General features: G+C 40.9%; 1 protein-coding gene and 1 long non-coding RNA gene across 6 annotated transcripts in view; one reads left to right on the forward strand and one right to left on the reverse strand.

Annotated features, from left to right (window-relative positions):
- Nucleotides 1-24,595, forward strand: part of FBXL7 (F-box and leucine rich repeat protein 7) — a 408,940-nt gene that overhangs the window by 177,073 nt on the left and 207,272 nt on the right. The window lies entirely within an intron of this gene.
- Nucleotides 11,721-23,630, reverse strand: LOC102165834 (uncharacterized). Of its 3 annotated transcripts, XR_014830810.1 has the most exons (5): nucleotides 23,442-23,592; nucleotides 22,801-22,931; nucleotides 21,728-21,807; nucleotides 21,541-21,636; nucleotides 11,721-12,984 (listed from the first exon to the last, which is right to left on the reverse strand). It is a non-coding gene; the product is annotated as an uncharacterized LOC102165834 (long non-coding RNA). The 3 variants fall into 3 exon arrangements; XR_014830811.1 differs by lacking the exon at nucleotides 11,721-12,984 and having other exon boundaries at nucleotides 19,343-21,636; nucleotides 22,801-22,928; nucleotides 23,442-23,630; XR_014830809.1 differs by lacking the exon at nucleotides 11,721-12,984 and having other exon boundaries at nucleotides 19,343-21,636; nucleotides 23,442-23,630.

Here is a 24,595-nt window from a genome sequence, read left to right on the forward strand (position 1 = left end):
TATTATAGTACCATATATACCATGAGAAAAGTATATGCAAAGAAGTCTATAGCAGAGGTAAGTGGGTTTATCCATCTGTGCAGGGTGTGGGTCAGTTAAGAGTGGTGATCGGGGTGTAATAGGAAGGATAGGACTATTCCAGCAGAGAGTGAGAGAGATTTTCAGCAAAAGAATTGATAGTGGGCCAAATGTGGTAGGCAGAAAAATGGCCCCCAAAGACGTTCTTGTCCTGCTTCCCAGAACTTTGAATATATTCTCTTACTTGGTAAAAGGAACTTTGCTGATGTGTTTAAAGATTTTGAGATGAAGAGATTATCCTGGATTTTCTGGATGGCCTGATATAATCACATGAGAGGGGCAGAAGGGTTATAGTCAGAGAAGGAGATATAACAGTGGAAGCAGTTGTCAGAGTTAGAGATTGGAAGATGCTAATGCTGCTGACCTCAATGATGGAGGAAGGAGCTACAAGCCCATGGATGCTCTAACATTCTCCAGAAGCTGAAAATGTTGGGAAAATGGATTATCTCCTAGAGTCTCCATAAAGAACTCAGCTCTGCCAGCACCTTGATTTTAACCTTGAACCACTTTTTGCCTCATTTTGAACCGCTTGCCTCCAGAACTGTAAGATAATAACTTTGTGTGGTTTTAAGCCCCTAGGTTTGTGGTTATTTGTTACAGCAGCAACAGGTGATGCATACATCTAAATAACGATATTTCAAGAACCTGCGTCAAGAACTCTGTCTCCCTCGTGCCTCTGCACAGCCCTTGGCGTGGGTTTCTATCTGTCCCGTGAACTGTGTGAATGAATTGCAGCTGGCTACTGCTCAGCAGGAAATAGAGAAGTAGGCAGAGGCCAGATCACAGTACATTGTTTAGAAATTATCTAGTAGCTGAAGGGAATCCATTGAAGGCATTTCAAATGAGGAACGGTATAATATTTCTTTTTCCTTAGCACATGAATAAGTTTTACAAGATTTTTTCCCCCATTTTATGGGGTAAGGAAGTATTTATAATACGAGTTGAAAGAAATCAGCCAGATGTGGAAGAAGAATTTTTTTTTTTCCCTGTGACACTAACAAGCTATTTTGACCTCAAGCAAGTCCGTTCCATTTTGTTGTGCGTTGGATGAACCCAGATCCTTCCCAGCACTAGCATTCTGTCCTTCTCTGTGAATTTCATGCTCTGTGCACGAAGCCAAAAGCATCTGTGTGTAGAAGTCGCCACGCTATAAACTTTGTGGAGACAGAACAGGACTGTCTTGTTCACCTGACTATCTATCCCCCTATTACAGCGTGCTGCCCGGCACTTGGGAGATGCTGCTGTTGGATGAATTAGTCAGTGAGTGAACAAAGGCATGAGTTACTGTGCTTTGCAGGAAATTAAAGAGGAATAAGAAGATACTTCTGCCTTCAGAAATATTACATTTGCAAGGTAGCAGATGCATTAGATTTATAATATATTAAATTTTTAATTACATTACGATGTTATGCCAATGAATATGTGATTTGAAGATGGAAATGGGAGTTCCTGTTGTGGCTCAGTGGGTCAAGAACCCAACACTGTCTCTCTGTAGATGTGGGTTTGATCCTTGGCCTTGCTCAGTGGGTTAAGGATCTGGCATTGCTGCAGCCTATCGTGTAGGTTGCAAATGTGGCTCGGATCCAGTGTTGCTGTGGCTGTGGCAAAGGCTGACAGCTTCAGCTCTGATTCAGCCCATAGCCCGGGAACTCCCATATGCTGCAGGCGTGGCCGTTACAAAAAGAAGGAGAGAAAGAGGGAAAGAGAGAAAAGATGTAAATTGCCGCTATATATTGTTGAGGAAAAAATTCCTAAATTCTCAAATGTCCTATTGATAGGGCTCAATACTTCTCTGAATTAAGAGATTTTTTTTCTGATTAGGACATTTAACAAGATCCTACCTTAACCCAACGTTTTACCTGACAGCAGTGGGGATGTAGACAGACTTTTGTCTTTAACAACAACAACAAAGCCTTCCTCTTGGGTATGAACAAATAAAAGAACTCATGAATGCAATTGGGGAGTGATTTTTTTGTATTCTTAAATAAGTTCATAAGTGTGAATATAAGCTGGGATGCAGTCTTTGAACATGACATGAAGTACCTAAAATGGACAAGTGCAGCTTGTGTTTGCTTTCTGGGTTTGCATAGAGAGAGGATGCAACTGGTTGTGGAAGGAATTGGAGTTAGGGCAGCTGAATGGAGAGAGGGTCTCAGGGTTTTATGAAAGAGCAGGAAAATCATAGTATCTCAAAGCACACATTGGAAATGACTGTGCTTGAGAGTTTGGGGTGATTATGTCAGGTGAAAGGAATATCTAATGTAGTTCAGATAAATAAGATGTCAGAAAAAAATGTGAGCGTCGTAGAATATTCCATCTATTTCTGCAATGCTGGCAAAATGTAGGCTGGGCGTTTTGGAAGGCTACAGAGCAAAGTGCAGGCTTTTAAGACAGTCATGCTTGGGTTCAAATATCAAGTCTGTTACTTAACATGTGTATAACCTTGGCTCTGTGCCTCAGCATCCTCATCCATAAAATGGAGTAAAGCTCCTTCTTCGAAGTGTTGTTGCCAGGAGGCAGTGGAAGAATGTGTATGGAGAGCTTAACACTGTGCCTGGTACATAGGAAACACTTGCTAAATGTAGCTATTATTGTGGCATCTTCTGCATTAAACCTTGGAAAGTCTCATCATACATAACCTAATCTCAAATCTGAAGTCACCAACCTGGTAGGTTGGTAGCTGAAAGCAGAGCAGATTTGGAAATAGGTAAAAACAGTACCTGGGGGAAAAGGGGGTGTTTAATAATGGCCCTGTTGGTGTTTTGTCAGTGAACAGTGACCAGATGTTATGATTTTCCAGGAACACCCTGATGAGGGGGGCATGGCCTCCGTATACCAGAACCGGTATTGGACATGAGTTCCAAATGCATCCGTTGAGCTATCTGAATGGCTTATCACTGGGTCCCCTGTTCCCTCCAGGTACCTTATTATGTGAGCAGCTTCACAGGGGACTTGCTTTCCTGCCCATGATATGCAGGTGAGATCAATTCTTCATTGAGGTCCTTCACGATCATAAAGAACTAAGTTTATCTTTTTGTTGTTATCCGTGAAACACTCAATTCAGGTTTAAGAAGGTCCACATTGGACAGAACCAATGCATCTACACAACTCTGACAGTATTTACGTCCTCTTCCAGCAGTCCAGTCAATAGACTCAATATCAGACCAAACAATCCCTTTGTGGTCCCTCTGTCCAAACCAACCCCATCTTGTTTGGGAGCCGTATTATTTACGTAGGGTCCTTGTTCCTACTTAACTCCATTGTTTTTTTTTTTTTTCCTCTCCCAGCTATTCCCTGTGTAGCAATGAACAAAGTATACTGACCTCTAGGGATATTACTTTAATTGCTTTATTTTATTCAAGACTTAAACACACAGAATTAGAGAAACCTCAATTTATATCATTTTCAGTATATTTAGAAGCTGAAATGGACTTTTTTTTGGAACCTATATCTTTAAAGTTACTGGAGTTTTAATAGCTTGAAAGTGCAGTGATGCTTGAAAATGTAAATTTTTGGAAGGAAAAAGGTTTGGAAATTGTGACCCACTTAACTTTTAGTGGATTGGACTGTTGAGCCAAGAAGCATGATGACCACCCACTGGGGTTTCAGATCTGGTGTCATGATTGTCACACTCCAAGCTGAGGCTAGTTGTAATTAAGTGAAGATAATCTCTATCTGGGCCAGAGAAATTCTAGAACCAGTCACGTGGGTTTAGGACAAATGTGCTGTTCCAGATGAGCCTGTCCTCATATCTGAACTCAAGGCCTGGCAGGTTGTGGATTTTACATGTTTGTGAATGAATTAGAATACCACTGTCTGCTTCCATAATAAAATTCTCCCCTGCCCCCCTTAAAAGCATAATAAGTGAAATATTTAGAGGGAATCACAGTCCAAGGCCACTCTGGATTAGAAAAGTTGGCTATAATAATAACAAAACCCCTTTACAGGAAATCCTACATTTGAAAAATCATTAGAAATAAATCCACATGGCTGATTAGAAATCAGAAGCCCTAAATAGAACTACCACTTTTTCCTTTTCAGACTTCTGAGCTTAACTCTTGCTATCCTGGCATTAGCCCTAGTGAATTCAAACTCACTGTGGCAGCAGAAAAAGACATTCAGAGACCAGAAGCCCCAGATGTGTGCAGCCAGTGCGTGGACCCCACTTAAAGCTATCCCCTGTTCTTCTCATTCCTCTACTCTCCATCAGAGAGGACTGCATGATCTTGGGTTTACTAATTAGCACCAATTCTACAGGTCTTTAATGCAGTGTGAGAAGAGGAATGGATAATCATTTCCTAGAACTGTAGGACCCTTTACTGTTTTTTAAAAGTTTTATTGAATTATAGTTGATTTACAATGTTGCGAGGATTTCTGCTGTTCAACAAAGTGACTCAGTTATACGTCGACACATATCCACTTTTTTTTTCAGATTCTTTTCCCATGTAGGTTACTATAGAATATTGGGTAGAGTTCCCTGTGCTGTACAGCAGGTCCCGGGACCCTTTGTATTTGCTGTTATAGTTATACTATTGGTCTAGTGTGCTGTTTCTTAGCTGATGTGGCACCACGCTGAAAGCAATGTTTGGGTCAAACTTGTGAGCAAGCATCTGGTTCTCATAACGGTTGGAACAGAGATACTGGCATTCACAGGAGAAGGTTAGGGATGCTGGTGACCCGCAATGCACAGAAGAGTCTTGAACAACAAATGCAATGAAGAAACATTTGTGGGCTTATTGGATATCCAGGTAGGTTAAAAATATTGTTAGTAATTATTCAGGTCTAGGACTTAACTCCCATGTCTATGTAAACATGAAGTATTTTTTCTGCACAGAGTGAATATAAATGGAGTTTTCCAGAAGTGAAATTATCATTTAGGTTTTAAATTTTTCTCCTAGGATATACAGTTAGGACATTATATTATTTCTTTTGAAATTATGTATCAAGGTTAATAGCAGTGAATTTCATTTTAGGATGGCAGAGAGGACATGACCATAGATTTGTTATAACACTCTTGGGCTCTGTTGGCAATGGCAATCACTGATTTGGTGCCCATCCTGTCTCTGGTACTATGATAAAAGTACCATGATTATTCTTCAACAGCATAAGGGGGAGGCAGCGCTGTCCTAGTTTACAAATCGGAAGACTGAGGCTTGCTGAGTAAGGGTCAAAACAGTGCTTGTATTGGGCAGCAGTCATTTGAACTGTGTAGGTCCAGTTATTCAGGCAGTGCACCTACTCCATCCACAGTTTGCTGCCAGTCTGAGGCTTTACCATTGCTTCCTCATCAGCCAAAAGCAAGGCCACATTCTTGGCACCCGTAAAGTCTTCCCAGTCTGCACCTGAGGGCTCTCCGTGTAGATGACCCAGCTCCTACCCATAAATGTCCCACTTGAGGAAACATGCACAGTGAACTTGGGGAACATTGTAGGGTCCCTGAAGCTAAAGCTTCCAAATCTCCCCAGAAAAGCAAGGCTTCATACGTAGAGAAGGTCACATCCATCACTGACCTGTGCCTGGCTTTTGGAGGGAACTCCAACAGCCACGTGACCAGTGCTGTTGCCACAGCTGGACTAGCTTGTGTGTCACACTGCTATTGGGCAATTTTCTCTTTCTTTGCTCTTACCCCTTTCTCTGTTCTCTTAAATATTATGACCATGGCTTAGGGTTAGGGTTAGGGTTAGGGTTAGGTTGATATTTTTCAGGTTGATATTTTTCAATTATTACTATTATTATTACTATTTAGAAAAACTCATAAAGCAGTACTTTCCAGTTGATGGGAAGAGCATAGTGGGTGGTTCTGACTCCTTGATCAACATGTCTTGATGCAGAGCTTTGGGGCTGCCCTTGTCCACTCTCCACTAAGTATTTCATTCAGCATCTAAGGTCAATGACAGTGACAGGTCTTCTGATAATGTGCACACTATCTTCCAGGTCCTGTGTTCCTCTGCCAGCTCTTGCCTTGGGCAAGATCTTCACCCCCTTTGTGTCTCAGTTCCTCCTCTGTAAGAGGGAAAAAGAATATATAACTGCCTTATAAGGTAGTTGTACCGATTTACTGAAATAAAAACACTTAACAATGCCTAACACATAGTAAGTACTCAATGGATTGCTCTAGTAGTAGCAGTAGTGGTTGTAAAAGTACATTAGTCATAGGTACAGCGAGCTTTTACAGTTTTGCAGAATTTAAGTGACTGGCTTAGGAAACTAGTCAGCTAATAATAGATAGAATCCAGGCTGTCTAAACTGGGGTCTCTTAACCGAGGCACTGCTGACATTTCGGTGTCCGTAATTTGTTGTTATGGGGCTGTTCTGTGCATCAAAGACCATTTTGCAGTGTCCCTGGTCTCTGCCCTCTAGCTGCCAGTTGCACACCTCAAGTTGTCACAACTAGAAACGTCTCCAGAGATTGCTGAGTACCCCCCAGTCCTGAGCGTGATGTGCAAAATTGTCTCTGATTGAGAACCACTGGTGGAAACCAGTATTCTGCCTTTTTCACTGTCTTCATCATGAAGGGAACTCTTTTTTTTAAAATATATTTTTTAAACAGATGAGCTAAGTGATGAGGCATTTCTTCACTTTAGTAAAGAAGTGTTTGCTTTCCAACTTTCAAACTATGTCATTACTTTAAATAATCAGCTTTGCAGGTGTAATCAAAACCCAATTCAAATAAAATAAATAATGATACTTAGCTAGGAAACTGTCCCTCTGGTCAGAGATTAGAATAAATATACTTTGTTCTTCCAGATCACTGGTTAACACCATGGGAAGGAAGGCAGTCTTGAGGAGACCCTGGGTTCTTCTAACATGCAGGCTGCAGAGGCTCTGAGTGCTGTTATAACTATAGGAAGAGGTACAGGTTTGGAGAAAAATGAGGGGGTTTTCTGTGCATGGAGTGTTAGCAGAGGGTCTTGATTGAAACTTAAAGAAAAGAGTGCTTCTTCTTTATTTAAAATATTTGATTTTAGGAGTTCCCCATTGTGCCTCGGTGGGTTAAGGACCTGACATGGGCATACAGGTTCCATCCCTGGCCTTGCTCATTGGGTTTAAGGATCCAGCATTGTCACAAACTGCACTGTAGGTCAAAGATGCCACTTGGATCTGGCATTGCTGTGGCTGCAGCTCCGATTTGACCCTGAACCCTGGAACTTCCATATGCTGCGAGTGTTGCCATAAAAAGAATGAAGAAAGAAAGAAAGAAAAAAGAAAATGGCTTTTAATTTTCAAAAATGGGTCGTTACCGGGGGACACATGCCCTTCTCATTTTCCTCACCCAGCTTTCCTAGCCAGTCGTGTCACCTTGTCCTGCACTAGGTCCCTAGGCCGATGTTGAGGGGCAACTGGCCTCTGCCAGTGTCTGTCTGGAGCCACAGGGAATCACAGCAACCTTTGGGGGCAGGTTTCCCCTCCACCTTTTTCCAGGGTGTGACACAGCAGGTGTACCAAGAGCTTGTCTGACATCAAATGATATGACACCGAGAAGCATCACTGAGTGGTATAACTTCCTTCTTTGGGGACAATCATAAACCCACTTGATGTTTTATATAAAGTGACCAACAGTGAAGGCTGACCAGCCTCTATATTCTCACCATTAGCCCTAGAACTCCAAATGTGCTTGCTCTAGGTACTTCTTGAAAGCTTCCCTGTAAAGTGCTAGCCCGCTGGTGTTTTGCCCCTTCTGCCTTCCTGTTCCTGCTGTTCACAGCCAACAGAGTTCAGTTTCCTCTGGCAGATTTTCTTGTTCTTTAGAAGGTTGTTTCATCTCCGGAAGTTCCAGATGCTTCGTATTGTGCTTCAGTGGTGGAAGTTTGCTTCTCACGGTGGTTTCCTTTTGTCCACCTTTCTTCTTTGAGTATGTTTAAGTTCCAGGCACCGTCAGGCAGGGGTGACTCTGTTATGATTTGCTTCTGAGTTTAAAGGTCTCTGACAGGCATTTGCTTGACCTCATTCTCCTTTAGAATGATCCGGGAAAACTTAACAAATGCCTTAACACTCCATCCTCATCTGGGATGAAACAGACTGAGAAGAGGGAAGACTGGGAGTCAGTGTCACTCAAGGAGGAAGCAAATCTGGGGGTACTTCCCACATCATTGACTTTGGACGATAATGAAAGACCAATGAAAGATGGGTGGTCTAACATGCACCCGCATGTTCATTGCAGCACTAGTCACAATAGCCAAGACATGGAAACAACCCAAATGTTCAAGGACAGATGGTTGGATTAGGAAGATGTGGTATATATACACAATGGAATACTACCCAGCCATAAAAAAGAACAAAATAATGCCATTTGCAGCAACATGGGTGGAACTACAGACTCTCATCCTGAGTGAGGTAAGTCAGAAAGAGAAAGACAAATGCCATATGATATCACTTATATCTGGAATCTAATATATGGCACAAATGAACCTTCCCACAAAAAAGAAAATCATGGACTTGGAGAATAGATTTGTGGTTGCCAAGGGAGAGGGGGAGGGAGTGTGATGGATTGGGAGCTTGGGGTTAATAGATGCAGACTATTGCCTTTGGAATAGATTAGCAATGAGATCCTGCTGTGTAGCACTGGGAACTATGTCTAGTCACTTATGATGGAGCATGATAATGTGCAAAAATAGAATGTGTACATGTATGTGTAACTGGGTCACTATGCTGTACAGTAGGAAAAAAAATAATGTATTGGGGAAATAAAAAAAATAATAAAGAAAGATGGGCGGTCTAGGTTTCTGACAAACAGCTGTGATCACATAAGGCTAATGTGAGATGATGGAGGCCTGTGTTCTGGGCATGTCTACATGGCTGTGGGCATAGTAGGTGCTGACCACGTGGAGCGAGGGCCAGTGCCAGAGAGTGTGAGAGCATGGGCCCTTGGATTAGGCTGCCTGAATTGGAATCTAGGTTTTCTTCTCTTTCACAAGTGGGAGAGCCTGCAGACTCTCAGTCTACATCTGTTTCCTCATCTGTAAAGTGGGGATAGTAAGAGTGCCTCTTCTGCAGAGGTGAGAAGGAACTGAATTAATACATTTAAAGCACTTGGAACAGTGACTGGTACCCAATAAGAGGAAGCATTACTTCTTATTTTGAACAAGATGTACATGGCAAGGCTGGAAGGAATGGGCCTTTCCCCACTTCAATACTAACACCTACAAAGGACCTCATTCCACTCTTTATCCCCTTCTGCTGGTTTTTAAGAGCCATCCACTTGGGAGTTCCTGTTGTGGCCCAGTGGAAAGGAACCCAGCTAGTATCCATGAGGATGTGGGTTCCATCCCTGGCCTTGCTCTGTGGGTTAAGGACCGAGTGTTGCCATGAGCTGTGGTGTAGATCACAGATGCAGCTCAGATCTGGCATTACTGTGGCTATGGTGTAGGCGTACAGCTGCAGTTCCAATTTAAATCCTAGCCTGGGAACTTCCATATGCTGTAGGTGCAGGCCATAAGAAAAAAAGAAAAGAGAAAAGAGAGAGAGAGGAAAAAGAAAGAACGACAAAAGAGACATTTACTTAATCTATTTCCTTGCCTCCCAGGGCCTCTCTTGGGTTAAAATCCAGGTACCGATGAGCCTGGTCTCCTTCTGGCCTTGGCATTAACAGGGGCAGCCAATTAGCTCTCCAATCCTTTTTCTTCTGAAGACAGATACTTTTACCCCTAGCCATGGATTTGGAACCTGATCCAGTTGTGACCACGAGGCCCCATCTGGTACAAAGAAAGATGTTCTGGGGGTCCAGCCTTGGTCTGTGGTGGTCTTCTAGTGCTTGCTGTACACACACTGGGCTGAAGAAGTTATTTCTTTCTACTGGAGTTGCTGAGCTGGTGGTGCCAGCATCACTTTTCCTGTCAACAGGAAGAGTGAGGGAGGCTGGAAGCAGATTAAGAAGTGAAGAATGAGAAAGGGAGAGCCGAGAACTGACTATGTGAGTGCCCAGCTCCAGTCTGGGATCCGCTGCTTCCTCCGGCGTTTCCTTCCATTCTGTCACCTACCATCCTTCCTTCCTGAGTCTGTATATCCCCTTCTGCTTGATCCTATGAACCAGTTGGAGGCTAGAGCTCATAAAAGGCTCATGGAGCTCCATCAGGACCAGGGCAGTGACGAGGTCTCCCTCATGGTTATGAGGCCGCGATCTCATCCAGCATCTAACTTGGGCAGAGCTTCCTGGGTCCCTGAAAGAAGAAGAAATTGCAGTGTCAGAGCTGAGACTCCCTTCTCATGGGGTCTTACTTTGGTCAACTCCTGGGAACAGAACACAAATCCTTGACTCCTGTGAGCAGAGCCACCTGGAATGGATAACAGTGGATGCCACCAGGTATGGGATTTGCGGATAGCCCAAAGCCATCTGGTCATTGATGCCTTCTCTTATTCCCACAGGTACAGGCTCTCCCTGGTGCCTGGGAAGGGCCTTTTTTTTGGGGACCTTTGGGTGGGATCCATTGTCCCTTATGCCCTGGCTTTCTTTTTTTTTTGTCTTTTTGTCTTTTTTGTTGTTGTTGATGTTGCTATTTCTTGGGCCACTCCCGCGGCATATGGAGGCTCCCAGGCTAGGGGTTGAATCGGAGCTGTAGCCACCAGCCTACGCCAGAGCCACAGCAACGCGGGATCCGAGCCGCGTCTGCAACCTACACCACAGCTCACAGCAACGCCGGATCGTTAACCCACTGAGTAAGGGCAGGGACCGAACCCGCGACCTCATGGTTCCTAGTCGGATTCGTTAACCACTGCGCCACTACGGGAACTCCCCCTGGCTTTCTTTTAACTTGCTCTTTAGAACTGGATCCCCCTTGCCTATATGCATCTTTCTTTTTACTTTTCATAAATATTTACACCTTTCTTTCATCTTAACCTCACCATAACTAGCAAAATAGTGGGATAATTTTGGACACTGGTGTGCACACAGACAATGCTCTAATGCTTGGAGTCTCCTAGTGAAGCCCATCTGGGGTTAAATGACTGGGGTCCCTCTGTCCCCACCTGGACACAGGCATGAAGGCAATGACAATGCTGATGTTGAGTAGCCTGACAAGACAGGATGTGTTTAAGTGCCCTGTCCACTTTATATTTCACTGGAAAGTGTTTTAAGACTTCAAATAGACTTTGGGGGTCAGCTTCCAGGAGCCCAAAAGATCATATCATCTTTTCCCAAATAGCTGCAGCTTACCCTTGAGGAATGGGTCTGGGACACAGGGGTGGAAGCCAAGCATCCTCTGTCATTTTGACACCTCTATTAATGTACCGTGGTAAGGAATGAAATAATCTATGCAGACATGTTTTAGCTAAGCCTGGAATATACATTTTTAAGGCAGCAGGAGGGGGAGGGCGTTGAGTGGAGAAAAAACAAAAAGCTAAGGAGAACTAAAAAAAAAAAAAAAAAAAAAAAATCTGGATGGACTTTGCAACCATAAATGGTAAAACTAACCCTGTTCCACTGCCAGCTACAAGAACAGCCGAGTAAGGTTTTGATTTACAGGAACAGCTCAGCAAGGGCCTTGTAGAGAGCTTCATGCCTGCTATAAAACTGTGATTAGCTATAAAACAGAGAGATTTAACAAGAGAATTTAAGCATAGGCAACAGACCTGCTCAAAAATAAACAAAAACCGAAATTGCCGCCTTCGCGTGTAACTCAACTTAATAAAGACTAGGATTAGGAGAATTCTTTTTTAGGCTTGTGATATAATTAATAGCTTTTAACTTTCAGATTCAAAGAAAAGAAAAAGCAAAGGTGACCTTGAACTTTACAAATGACTTCAATCTGCGCTCCTCTGTCTGCGTCTCTTGTGCCGAGAGGGGCGCAGAGTCCTAAAGCATGAATAGAAGTCCTTGCAAAGAACAACTCCCCATTATCGACCCTCCCTGGACACCCAGGCTGGGAGGAAATAGAAGTCAGTGGGAGCATTCAGGGCCTCAGGAGGGGAGCGTGTTTAAATCTACAAGTCTCTGAGCTGCAGTGCTCTTTGTAGCCTGTCTCTGCTCCTTTTGCCTCAAGTCTGCAACACAGCCCTACACTGCTGCGAAGGTCTTTGGCCAGGGGCCGAATCACTTCCAAATGATGGTCCTGTTGAGAACAAAAGGCCCTCCTAAGTTTAGTCTGAAGAGGCTCCATTGACTGAATATGAATATTTAGTTAAAATACTGGCACATCTGGCTCAAGCACTGGTGTGATTTCTTAGATCCCAGCAGCTGTGGTCTGTCGATTTCTCACTCTGTGTCAGTCTCCAAGCAAAGGACTTCGTGTGGTTGATCTCCGTATCGCCCAGCAAACACTCTGAAGTAGGCTTTCTTCTCTCCACTTTACAGATGGGGAAATCATATCCAGAGAGATTATTACACAACCCATAAAAAGCTGGAGTTGGGATCAGCCCAACCTGTCTGAATCCGGAAATCAGGCTCCCAACTTCTGTTCCAAAGAAGCCATGGTTCTAATGACTGGCCCAGGGTTGGAGCATCCGAGCTCCAGCTGCAGTTCCTCTCGCTGTCCTGCAAAATACCTACCTGGGCAGCTTCCATTCTTTGTTTAAGCTGGATGCAAGCGCTGGGCAGAGACCTTTGACAGATTAGTTTCTTTGCAAAAGAGGGACTCCTACTGTGTCCTCAGGCCAAACACGAGGTTCTGTTTGGGTCTTTTTGCTACCACTTGTGCTTTGTGCCTCTACTGTGTATCCTTGTCCTCCTGGGTATATTTGGCCCCAAACACTTACTGTCTGGGAGTAAAACGCTGCTTTATTAGAATACATATGGCATGGTGCGGTTAACTGTAATTTCAGGTTCTTTCATCATTCCCCAAAGCACTAGTACATTTAATTGCCCCGGAATACATAATTTAATATTTTTTAAACATGAAACGATTGTTGTCATGCTTTAAAGTTGTAGTTGTCTTTCTGAATGTCAATTTTCTCTCCATTGTGTGATACATTGAGCTTGAAAGGGAGGAAAGGGATTAAGTTAGAAGGGTTTGCAAACACATTCTAGAATTTAAAATAAATAAAACTGTGATGTGATCTGGTTTTGTTTTCAATTACTCCTTGTCCTGTAAATTAAACCTCCAGCTAAATCACTGATTAAGACTTAATCCTGTGTGTGCCATGAATAGTAAAAACTGAATCTGATATTATAGTCATCCCATACAGCTGCCTCCAGCTTCATTGGGATACTGCTTTAAAGGCAGCCTTCTCTTAAATGAATGCTCACTCTACCTTTTTAACATGGCTTTATAACGAGAGCAGACTTATCCTTTTCAAAATGGCTTCATGCTTTTTTTTCTTTTCTTTTCTTTTTTTTGTATTTTTGTTTTTTGGGGGCTGCACCTGGCGGCATATGGAGGTTCCCAGGCTAGGGGTCTAATCGGAGCTGTAGCTGCCGGCCTATACCCCAGCCACAGCAATGCCAGATCTGAGCCGTATCTGCAATCTACACCACAGCTCGCAGCATCACTGGATCCTTAACGCACTGAGCGAGGCCAGGGATCAAACCTGCAACCTCATGGTTCCTAGTCAGGTTCATTTCTGCTGCTCCACAATGGGAACTCCTTCATGCTGATTTCTATCAGTGTGAGAGCCACATTAATCCTAAGGTGGGTTTTGAGAACCTGTGAAAACCATTCCTTCTTCCTGGAATCTCATCCTCTCCCAGTTATTCATGAGATGAATTCCAGTTTCAGGTAGGTGGTCCCATCTTCAGAAAACTTTTCTCACATCTTTCCTGGCTCAATGCCCCACCTTCCCCTTTCCCATGGCACCTGTGTGCCTTTATTGTAGTAGTTCTGCCCTTACATGTAAAGCTTTGCTTAAGTTTTATATCCTAATTGTCTAGTGTGTAACAGGTTGTCAAGAAATATGTGTTGAGTCAGAGAGTGAATGACTAGGCTTTTACAAAAAAGCAGGGCATTAAAGAAACTATCACTGGGAGTTCCTATTGTGGCTCAGTCGTAGTGAACCTGACTAGTATCTATGAGGATGTGGGTTTGATCCCTGACCTCGCTCAGTGGGTTAAGGGTCTGGCATTTCCATGAGCTGTGGTGTAGATCACAGACACTGTGGCTGTGGTATAGGCCGGCAGCTGCAGTTCTGATTGAACCCCTAGCCTGGGAATTTCCATATGCCACGGGTGCAACCCTAAAAAAGCGAAATAGGATAAAATAAAGGACGTGCTGGTAATTCAACATCAGGCAGATTATGGGAAGATCTGTGAGCTGCAGGCACCATGTTAGCAAGGTCCATAGAAGTGTGAAATCCAGACTTCTTTGGGGCCTGAGTGATTTCTAGAAGAGTGAGTATTTCTATTGGGCCATCAGGAATAGATCCTCTCTGGTTTGTGGAAGATTGACAGAGAAATCATGCCAGCAACAAGGGACGATCAAATGGCAAGGTGTAGAAAGTCTAAAAGCATAATTTAAATTCAAGAATAGAGTGTGAGTGGAAGAGAGAAACTCATCTAGGAAAAGTAAGAGGATAATACATTTTGGTGACACATTTTAAAGGGTCTTAAATGTCTGGCCAAGGAGTTATATTTGATTTTGAAGGCAATTGGAGAGCAAGTATAAGTTTTTGAGCCAATAAATGATAAGATTGAAAAAGTGCTGTGAGATTAATATGACAATAATATGTAGCATATCTAGAGATAATAAGAAGTTGAATGGGCAGAGGAATCTTCTAACAGTCTATTTCTACACTGTAGGTTTGAGGTAAGGAGATATAAATTGGGAGTGGGAGAAGTGGAGACAGAATGCTGGAGGTGACAAGGACATTTTTCTTAAGAGCTGGCAAACCATCAGTACACACAAAGCTTAATTAAGCGATCAAAGGAACTCATTTGCCTGTCTCATGTATGTCTTAAAAACTTGCCTGAAAAGCAAAATTGTCAAATTCTTTTTCTTTTCCCCATAGTGTGTTTAAAAGTGGGCAAACAAATCAACTTTCTACATTAAAGCCAATGCTGTTTTGGAGTTTAGCAAAACTAACCAGCATCCTAGAGCAAAGAATTATTAAAGAAATGCTATTTTCTAAGATTAACCAATTACTTTAAACTTGTTATTAGGGTAAAATAACATTCTTCTCTTGAGACCTACCTCCTCACTTATATTTTAGAGGGAAATTTGGTGATGACTCAGAACCCTTATAATAACATGGAAAGTTACAGTGCGAAAGCAAAATATTTCTTCCTGATTTTTAATGTGTCTTCCAGAAGTTGAGACACAAGAAGTATAAGGAGAAGCCAAGCAAAAGGCAACAGAAAGGGAGTCTTTTAGTAAAAATCACTAAAAAACAGATCCTCTATAAACTCTTGGAAATAACTTATGGTTTTTTTAATTGTTTCTGTTTGTTTTGTTTTGTTTTTGTCTTTTTAGGGCCACACCCATGGCATATGGAGGTTCCCAGGCTAGGGGTCCAATCAGAGCTGTAACCACTGGCCTACAGCAGAGCCGCAGCAATGCATGATCCGAGCTGTGTCTGCGACCTACACCACAGCTCACAGCAATGCTGGATCTTTAACCTACTGAACAAGGCCAGGGATCGAACCTGCATCCTCTTGGATGCTATTCGGGTTCTTTAACCATGGAGCTAGGCCAGGAACCCCCTGATGGTTATTTTTAAAATGATTATCAAAGATTTTTATGAGTGCATGACAACTCCTCGAACGTGGTAGTCAGTTTACATTCCAAACCAGGAGTCATATCCTAAATATATCTAAATTGTATTTTGAACTTTGATTTCCAAGTTACATACAAATTTTGCATATGCGTATGTGCATTTTGGGGAGAATGTTGAAATTTTATCAGTTTATCCAAGGAGTCAAGATGCTTAGAAAGGTTAAGAGCTTCAGAGCTAGAATGGTAATTCTCACGAAAATCTCTTTTTATCTGTGCTAGTCAGCAGTGAAAGGAGCAAAATAAAGATGGTGTGCTGTATTTTCTTGTAAATATAGAAGACTATTTTATCCCTGATTTTATTTGAAATAGTGATGATAAAAATTCTAGTGGACAGTATTAAGTTGTCTCTAATTCAAAAAAGGTTCTCAGAGTTTCTTTTGGTGCTCAGCAGGTTAAGAACCAACATAGCCTCGGTGAGGCTGCGGGTGCAATCCCTGGTCTTGCTCAGTGGGTTAGGGATCCCTTGTTGCCACAAGCTGTGGTGTAGTTTGCAGATGGAGCTTGCATCCAGTGTTGCTATGCATATGGTGTAGGCCTCAGCTGCAGCTCTGATTCGACCCAATATGCTCAGTTGCGGCCTTAAAAAAAAAGAGAGAGAGAGAGAGATTCTCCTTGGGATAGACCATGATGGAGATAATATAAGAAAGGGAATATATATATATGCATGTATGTATGAGTGGGTCACTTTGCTGTACAGCAGAAATTGGCACAACATTGTAAATCAACTGTAATTTTTTTTTTGTCTTTTTGTCTTTTTGCCTTTTCTAGGGCCACTCCCACAGCATATGGAGGTTCCCAGATTAGGGGTCCAATCAGAGCTGTAGCCGCCAGCCTACGCCAGAGCCACAACAACCTGGGATCTGAGCCGTGTCTGTGACCTACACCACAGCTCACGGCAGTGCAAGATCCTTAACCCACTGAATGATGCCCGCAACCTCATGGTTCCTAGTCGGATTCATTCACCACTGAGCCACGGCGGGAACTCCTTGTACTTTAATTTAAAAAAAAAAAAAAGAAAAAAAGGGATTCTCTTTTTCACTCTCTCTTCTCTCTCTAAGATCCATAAAGCTCAAATATATTTGCTATACTCACAATTCACCTTGTTGAGTTCAGTTTCTTAAAAAAGAATTTGGACTGAAAATGTACAACCATTTTCCACAACAAAAGTTAAAAATCGAAGAATTTCTAAATAATGCTCAATTAACTCTAAGTTAATCAGAAAACTGTGACTTTCTCGATGCTTGATATGATTTCAGTTTTCTTAAATTTACTGAGACTTGCTTTGTGGCCCAGCATGTGGTTCTGGAGAATGTCCCTTGTGCATTTCAAATTATGTGTATTCTTTAACTGTGCAGATTCTTGCAGCCTCCCTGAAGGAGGCTCGGAGGTACTAGGTCATAGAGGAACTCAAGAACATGTTTTTTTTTTTTTTTTTTTTTTTTTTCCATTAAGCAGTTCCAACCTAGATCTGAGGTAGGAGCCCTCAAAACACAGCTTGATCACCACTGGGTGGAAAGGTAACCATAGTAGTCCACGTGGGAGAAAATAAACAACCGGGTCTGTGTAAGATTTGGGAAGGATGCACTCCCAGAAGGTAGACAACCCAGGTTGAAGGTCAACTTCTACCATTTACTCCCTGAATTTTTTTCCTATTGTATAATTGTGAGGTATATTAGTTTCCTGGGGCTGCAGAAACAAAGTACTGCAAACTAGGTGGATTAAAACTAAGGAAACTTATTGTGTCCCAATGCTGGAGACTAGAGGTACATAATTAAGATGTCAGCAGGGCTGTTACCCCTCTGAGACTGCACAGAATGATTCCTTGTCACTTACTGGCTTCTGGTAGTGGCCATCAGTTGCTGGTGTTCTTTGGCGTGTAACTGCAATCACCCCATTCTCTGCTTCTGTCACCCGTGACATTGTCCCTGTGTGTCTCTTTCCTCTTGCTAAAGGACACTAGTCATATTAGATTAAGGACTCTTTCTGCTCCAGTAAATGACCTCATCTTTACTAAACTCATTGCTTCTGCAAAAATCCTGTTGCCAAATACAGGTCTCATTTTGAGGTACTGGAAGTTAGGACTTCAACACATCTTTTTGAAAGAGACAACTTAACCCACAACAGAGGGAGGAAGGGGATGTGGCTAGAATAGGTCAGGGGTTCTGAAATCAGAGTCTGTAACTGGTCCAGCATGATTCTCTAAAGGTCTCTTGAAAAACAAGCTTAAATTACAGGTTTCTTTAACCCGACCTCCAGAGTCTGACTTAGGAAGTATGAGATTGTGCCTTAGAATCTATATTAATTACCACTCGACAGGAAATACCCACTTGGAAGGACTCAACCAGAAGCATCCACTTAATTGAGGTTTTACTGAATTTGCTGGGTAAATGATAAGTTACAACTACATAAAACTGATGTAATAAGCTCGTGTAGCTACGTGTAATATCTTCACAATGCACTGCTACCATGTGTTCCTCTATTTTAACAGGGGCAAGTAAGCTCTGTTGACAGATTATCCTTGTTTAACTGATCGTCTCATGCTTTTAGAGAAAATTAAAGCTCCTCTTAAAACAGCCTTTTATAAAATTAAGGACAGTTTTGATGTTTTTATTTTTCCACTATTTTAATTATCAAAGTGATGAGGAAAATTGGGTCATTCAATCCCATGGTGACTGTTTTCTTTTCATTAAAAGTGGCAAAAGCTCTTCTTGGAGTGGAACTGAACTGCAAATATGAGCTCACCAAGCCTCTCAGGATTTCAAGAGGCCATGCGTTTGATCAAAATGGCATGTTTAAAAATCGTCCTTTCAAGATAGAATACGGATAAAATATAGATGGGCTGAAGCTAAAAGCGCTCTTTGCGGCAGACACACTCAATAATACATACATTGTTAATCCCCAACCATTTCCAAGTAATTGCAGGCTTCTTCATGGAACCAATTTTCTGATTTTGGAGACTAAGATAATTCGAATTGCATGTCTTTAAGGATGATAATAAGTGGAGTCTGCCAGTGGTTGCTTGTATAACGCATTGGATGTATGTTTGTCTTGCAAACTATGGTTTTGTATTTAGTTCCCCCTTTGGCAAGTGGAGTCACACCAATCTGAGTATTAACAAGGTGTGTCTTAGGATCACCGAATTGCATGTTGAGCGGAATTTACAGTTTTTATTAAGTTGGCTGTTTCAAATAACACATTTTGAAAAAGAAAATGGGGTTGATATGTGAATCATTTCTACTCAGTTCATAGTTTCCATTGAGTTTTTTTTTTTTTTCACTTGTATTTGTGGTCCAAATGGACTTTTTTTTTTTTTTTCCACTAATGGTGTCATTATTACTGATCTGCATTTAGTTTGCAAAATTTCATCCAGTATATTTACTCACTTCTCTGGTAACGCTGCATATAAAGTGAGGGACAGATTTTTGATGATTTCTTGCATAAGTATGCTAATAAAGTATTTTACCTGAATTATTATCTCATAGAAAGCATTTCTAGTATGAATCAGCCAAATATTTTAAGAAGTTTGTATATGGTGTGTATAGATCTAGATTTAGGAAGAATATAATTGGATGTAGATGATGTCTGTGAACGTTCCTCAGGGTAAGGTTGAAGATAAAATTAGAGAAAAATTATTTCCAAATAACTTTTTTATTGAAGTATAATTGATTTGCAATATTTTGTTAGTTTCAGGTGCACAGCAAAGAGATTCAGTTATATATCTGTATATGTATATATTCTTTAAAATGTTTTCCATTATAGTTTATTACAAGATATTGAATATGGTTCCCTGTGCTATACAGTAATTTTTTGTTTATCTGTTTTATATTTGGCAGTGTACACTGTTAATCCCATACTCCCAATGTATCCCTTCCACACTGTCCCTTTGGTAACCATAAATTTGTTTTCTGTGAGAAATATTATTTTTATTCATAATATCTTTTTGGTTCAACTAGTCTCCACTGATTTCTAGATTCTTAGAGAAGAGTTGTGTATCTCTTCAGAGAGCTGCTGTTCTCTGTGGCTCTGAGTCAGTAGTCATCAGAGAGAAGCAGGAAAATCCATGCTAAACGATACTCCAAATATTCGTTCCTTGCTCCAAAAACAGTAGCCTAGGCAAAGAGTAGCATATATATTATAGTTCAGTCTCAGAATTTGCTAGCTGTTCATCATCAATTCGTTAGGTTTCCTCACTTTCTTGTAATGGCTTCCTTTTGGCTGCACCTCATCTTCATTGCTGTGTCTCAGTTCTTTCATTTGTGTACTAATTAATTCATTACTGTAAAAATATTTTTCAAGTATTTACTGTTTGCATGCAGTAACTTGAATTAAATAAGCTGAGAGAAACTCTCAGTTTAATTGAGGAGATAGATGTGGGGGGCGGAATCCAGTGTTGGAATGTGCTAAATGATGTAATACAAGAGAAAAATGCAAAAACTACTGCATAAGGAAGACAATTAGAATTCTATGGGTTGTAAGACACTCCTTGTGAAATGGACAATGCCAATTAAGGTACTCTTGGCCTTTATAATATTTATTCATTTGCTGTGCATTTACTGAACTTTTCTATCAGACATTATTCTGACAGTGACTGGAATATGGTTTTGGCCTTAAAAGCTCTTGGCTTGGGAGGAAGATAGTTAATGGGATGAAGAATCACAGCATGTGGAAGTGCTGCATTAGACAATGGAGGGCTGTGCTATGGAGCATGGAGGCAGGTGCACTTGAGCAATAAAATGAGGTTTTGGTTTGCAAAGACCAGGTCCACCCAGATGAGCTTAGATAAAATGAGTTCATGGAAAACATGAGGGAGCCTCCCCAAAACAAAATGCAGAGGGTGTCTGGTCTTGAGAGCTGGACATCAGGTAGCCACTCTGCATCTGGCTCTCTCTGAGTCTCCAGGGGTCTCCTTTCTGCTTCTCTCTACATATACTTGCTCTAATACTAAGTCACTGGTATTTTACAATGTATATTATTTTATATATTTTTTCAATAGGGTCTTCTTCTTTTTCTTCTTGAATTTTTCATAAAATTGCCTGCAGTCATCTTCAAGGTTGCATTTTATGGTTAACAAATTGGAAATTATTGACATTTCCATTTGACTCTTCTCTGAAGGTCAAAATACTTATAATTGCGAAAATACTCTTGACAGTTGCTTGGGTACCTACTGAGTTTGGGGCCAATGCTGCTGTATAGAATCTATTCTTAATTCTAATGTTTGGTATTTAAATATGTAACTATTTCAGCCTGACCGTTTTCACATTTTATTTACAATAATTTTTTTTTCTTTTTTTTTTGCTATTTCTTGGGCCACTCCCGTGGCATATGGAGGTTCCCAGGCTAGGGGTCGAATCGGAGCTGCAGCCACTGGCCTACACCAGAGCCACAGCAACGTGGGATCTGAGCCGCGTCTGCAACCTACACCACAGCTCATGGCAACGCCGGATCATTAACCCACTGAGCAAGGGCAGGAACCGAACCCGCAACCTCATGGTTCCTAGTCGGATTCGTTAACCACTGCGCCACGACGGGAACTCCCTACAATATTTTTTTTTCATAGACTATTTTTTATTAAAAATTTGTGTTGACATGCAATTGACATACAATATTATATTTGTTTCAGGAGTACTTCGTAATGGTTTGACATTTATGTACATTACGATCACCACAGTAATTCTGATAACCATCTGCCACCATACAAAGTTATTACAATATTATTGACCATATTCCCTATGCTGAAATTACATCTCCGAGACTTACTTATTTTATAATAGGAAGTTTCTACCTCTTAATTTTCTACACTCATTCCACCCCCCCACCCCTCCCATACCAGTGTTGACTTTTCCAGTTGAAATATTCAGTGGTTGTTCCCAGTGTCAGATGTTTCACCTTTATCAGGATGAATTTCCAAAAGTGTACTTTGATTCTATGAATTGGATGAAAAAAACAAAATTATTTTTGGAATGAACTTTGCATTTGAAGCATCAAATGATATTGACAAAATTTGCATCATTTACCTTTTGTGAGGTTCTTTTTCTGCTCATAGAGCCAACATATTGATAGTTGTTTCTTCACTTTTTCTATACACATGAAATTGCTTGGAATGAAAATAAGCTAAGTTAATTTAACAAAGCATTGAATTGTCTAAATGAATAGTTATGGTTTATAGACTGATAGGTAATTTCACTTTTCACAGCCACGTGTGTTAAATTCTCAATTTTAGGCACAGTCTTCCTAAAATAAATTCTAAGTTTGATAGCAGTAATAATGCTTCTTCAGCAGATGATTTATCTTGCGGACTTCATAAGGTTAGAAAAATTTTGATAGGGTGCTGAGACTAGAAGCTAGATCATAAAAGTAAGTGCATATTTTGAAGGATAAGACCCATTTGATTCAAAAGTAGCTTATTGTAATTTATTTTATTTTACTTTATTAAATTTTTTATTGTTATTTCCCCAATACAATTTTTTTTCTACTGTACAGCATGATGACCCAGTTACACATACATGTATACATTCTTTTTTTCTCACATTATCATGCTCCATCATAAGTGACTAGATATAGTTCCCAGTGCTACACAGCAGGATCTCATATATCCAGACAAAACTTTCCTTAAAAAAGACACATGTACCTGCATGTTCATTGCAGCACTATTCACTATAGCCAAGACATGGAAACAACCCAAATGTCCATGGATAAATGATTGGATTAGGAAGGTATGGCATATATACACAATAGGATACTACTCAGCCATAAAAAAAGAACAAAAGAATGCCATTTGTAGCAGCATGGATGGAACTAGAGACTCTCATGCTGAGTGAAGTAAGTCAGAAAGAGAAAGACAAATACCGTATGATATCACATCTCTGGAATCTAATATATGGAATTTTATTTTTAATAAATAATATTTTTATATTATGTAATTTACTATACAATTCAATCTCCTAAGTAACAGTGACCTTACTATAGCTCAAAAAGTGTATATACCGGTAATAAACTGAAGACATACAATAACAAATACAAATATATTTTCCCCCAGCACACAAGGCTATGACCTGCTTATATTGTGCAGCATAGATAAACAAGTTACCTTTAGGCAGTGGCAGGTCTAGATTTCTGAGCATCAGCCCTGGACAGCAGACTGGCATCACAGTGAAACTTGACTCTTTTGTGTTCTCTGTCCTTTAGTAGCCTGGATTCCTGTTCCTTCTGCTGTTCCTGCTGGTTCAGGGAGATTGGCAGAATGTGTTGGGAGTGCTTTAAGAAGGGCTAGCACAGAGGAGCAAGCTGGAGAAAGACAACAGCTCTTTCTGGAAGAAAGTTCATCTAAATCTTGCTTGTGCTGCTCATGAACTTGACTTAGGGAAATCCTTCAGTCTCTCAGGATTTCAGTTCTCTTATTTATAAAATGAAGAAGGAGCATGATGGTTTCTCTAACTTTGACATTCAAAGACTCCAAGCTCAAAACAGCAATGGAACTCTATCTCCCTTCCTCCCTCTCTCCCTCCCCTCCTCCCTTCCTCCCCCACTTCTTTCCTTCTTCTTTTCCCCCTTCCTTCCTTCCTTTGTTGGTGTGTTAGTTACAGAAACTATAAAACTAGAACATATTCATTTTGACCTTTGAATGAAAGGCAATTCTTTGAGGTAAAAAAGTTTTCTTCTGAGATTATTTAGGTAGAACCTTCACGTCATAGGGATTCTGAAAGACAATTACAGAAAAGAGCAGATTACATGATGAAGAATTCCATGTGGTGATATCAAATCCAGGAATTAGATTGAAATCCTCAGACAGTTTTCCATCTCTCATCAGTTGTGTCCAAGTCAAGACAGACAGCATTTCTTCTGTTTCATCCCTTAGTTGGAGTTCAGTTCTGCTGGAGACTAGGCTGCATGTTTTTATTTATTTTTAAAATCCAGAATGCTCTTTGTCATCTGACAGTGCAGCATATTAAACCACTTAAAATACTTTGTGAATGAAATCACATGTCTGAAATGTGGTGTCCGTTACCAGAGCTTTTGAAGGGCAGGCTTGGGTTGAGTCCCTCTCTTTTTCTTACCTAGTTTCTCAACCCTAGGCACTCTTTTTTCCATCTTTTGAATCCCAGTATTTATCTTAGGCATAAAGCAGATTTCTAGGCATAGAGACAGTTCATTCAGATTGGTAGGGTGTATTAGGTCAAAAAAATTACTTGGCCAATTTTGAACTGGTTTAAGTGGCTTAAAAAAATCATGATAATCAGGCTATAGGGCTATCCCATTCTCTGTTTTTGCATTTTTGCCAGTCTCTATGTTTGAAGGAGAATTGCACTGAATTTCATAAACACATAATTATCTAACTTCTTCCAACCTAACAATTTTTGACATCAAATTCTTAGATATATGTTGGCGATGCCAAATTTAGAGGCTGAAAACTGTAACATACACATTTAAGCCCCTGTACACAAGAACGTGAACTCAGGAGGGCAGGAATTCCTGTTTGTTAATTGTTATGTTTCTTTTGTCCTCAAGAGTGTTTGGCAAGTACAGTTGCTAAGTAGATTAAATTAATGACTGTGAGGGCAAGCCAAGTTCACAAAGAACCATGTCTGTGTTATACAGCTCTCTGTCTATAGCCCTGAGGTGCCTGCCTCTCATTTGTTGAGTGAATGAATGGACTTAAGGTAGTGGTCCCTGCCATTGAAGAGCTTACAGTCTGGTTTAGGAGGCAGATCGGCAAAAGATTAAAGAGCAGTACTAATTAGGGACCACAGTGGGAAATTTTCACAGAACAGTTATATTTTAATTGTGCAAATAGTAACGTAAATAATTGTTCTAAATATTCAGAGTCAGAAAATGATATATAACATGCATTACCGCCCAAAGACTTTGACATTGTTTGATTCTTT

This window comes from Sus scrofa, chromosome 16 (assembly GCF_054392235.1).
Source record: "Sus scrofa isolate SSC_HxYL_T2T_F1_AM1 chromosome 16, Sscrofa_HxYL_maternal_Yorkshire_Landrace_v2.0, whole genome shotgun sequence".
NCBI lineage: Eukaryota > Metazoa > Chordata > Mammalia > Artiodactyla > Suidae > Sus > Sus scrofa.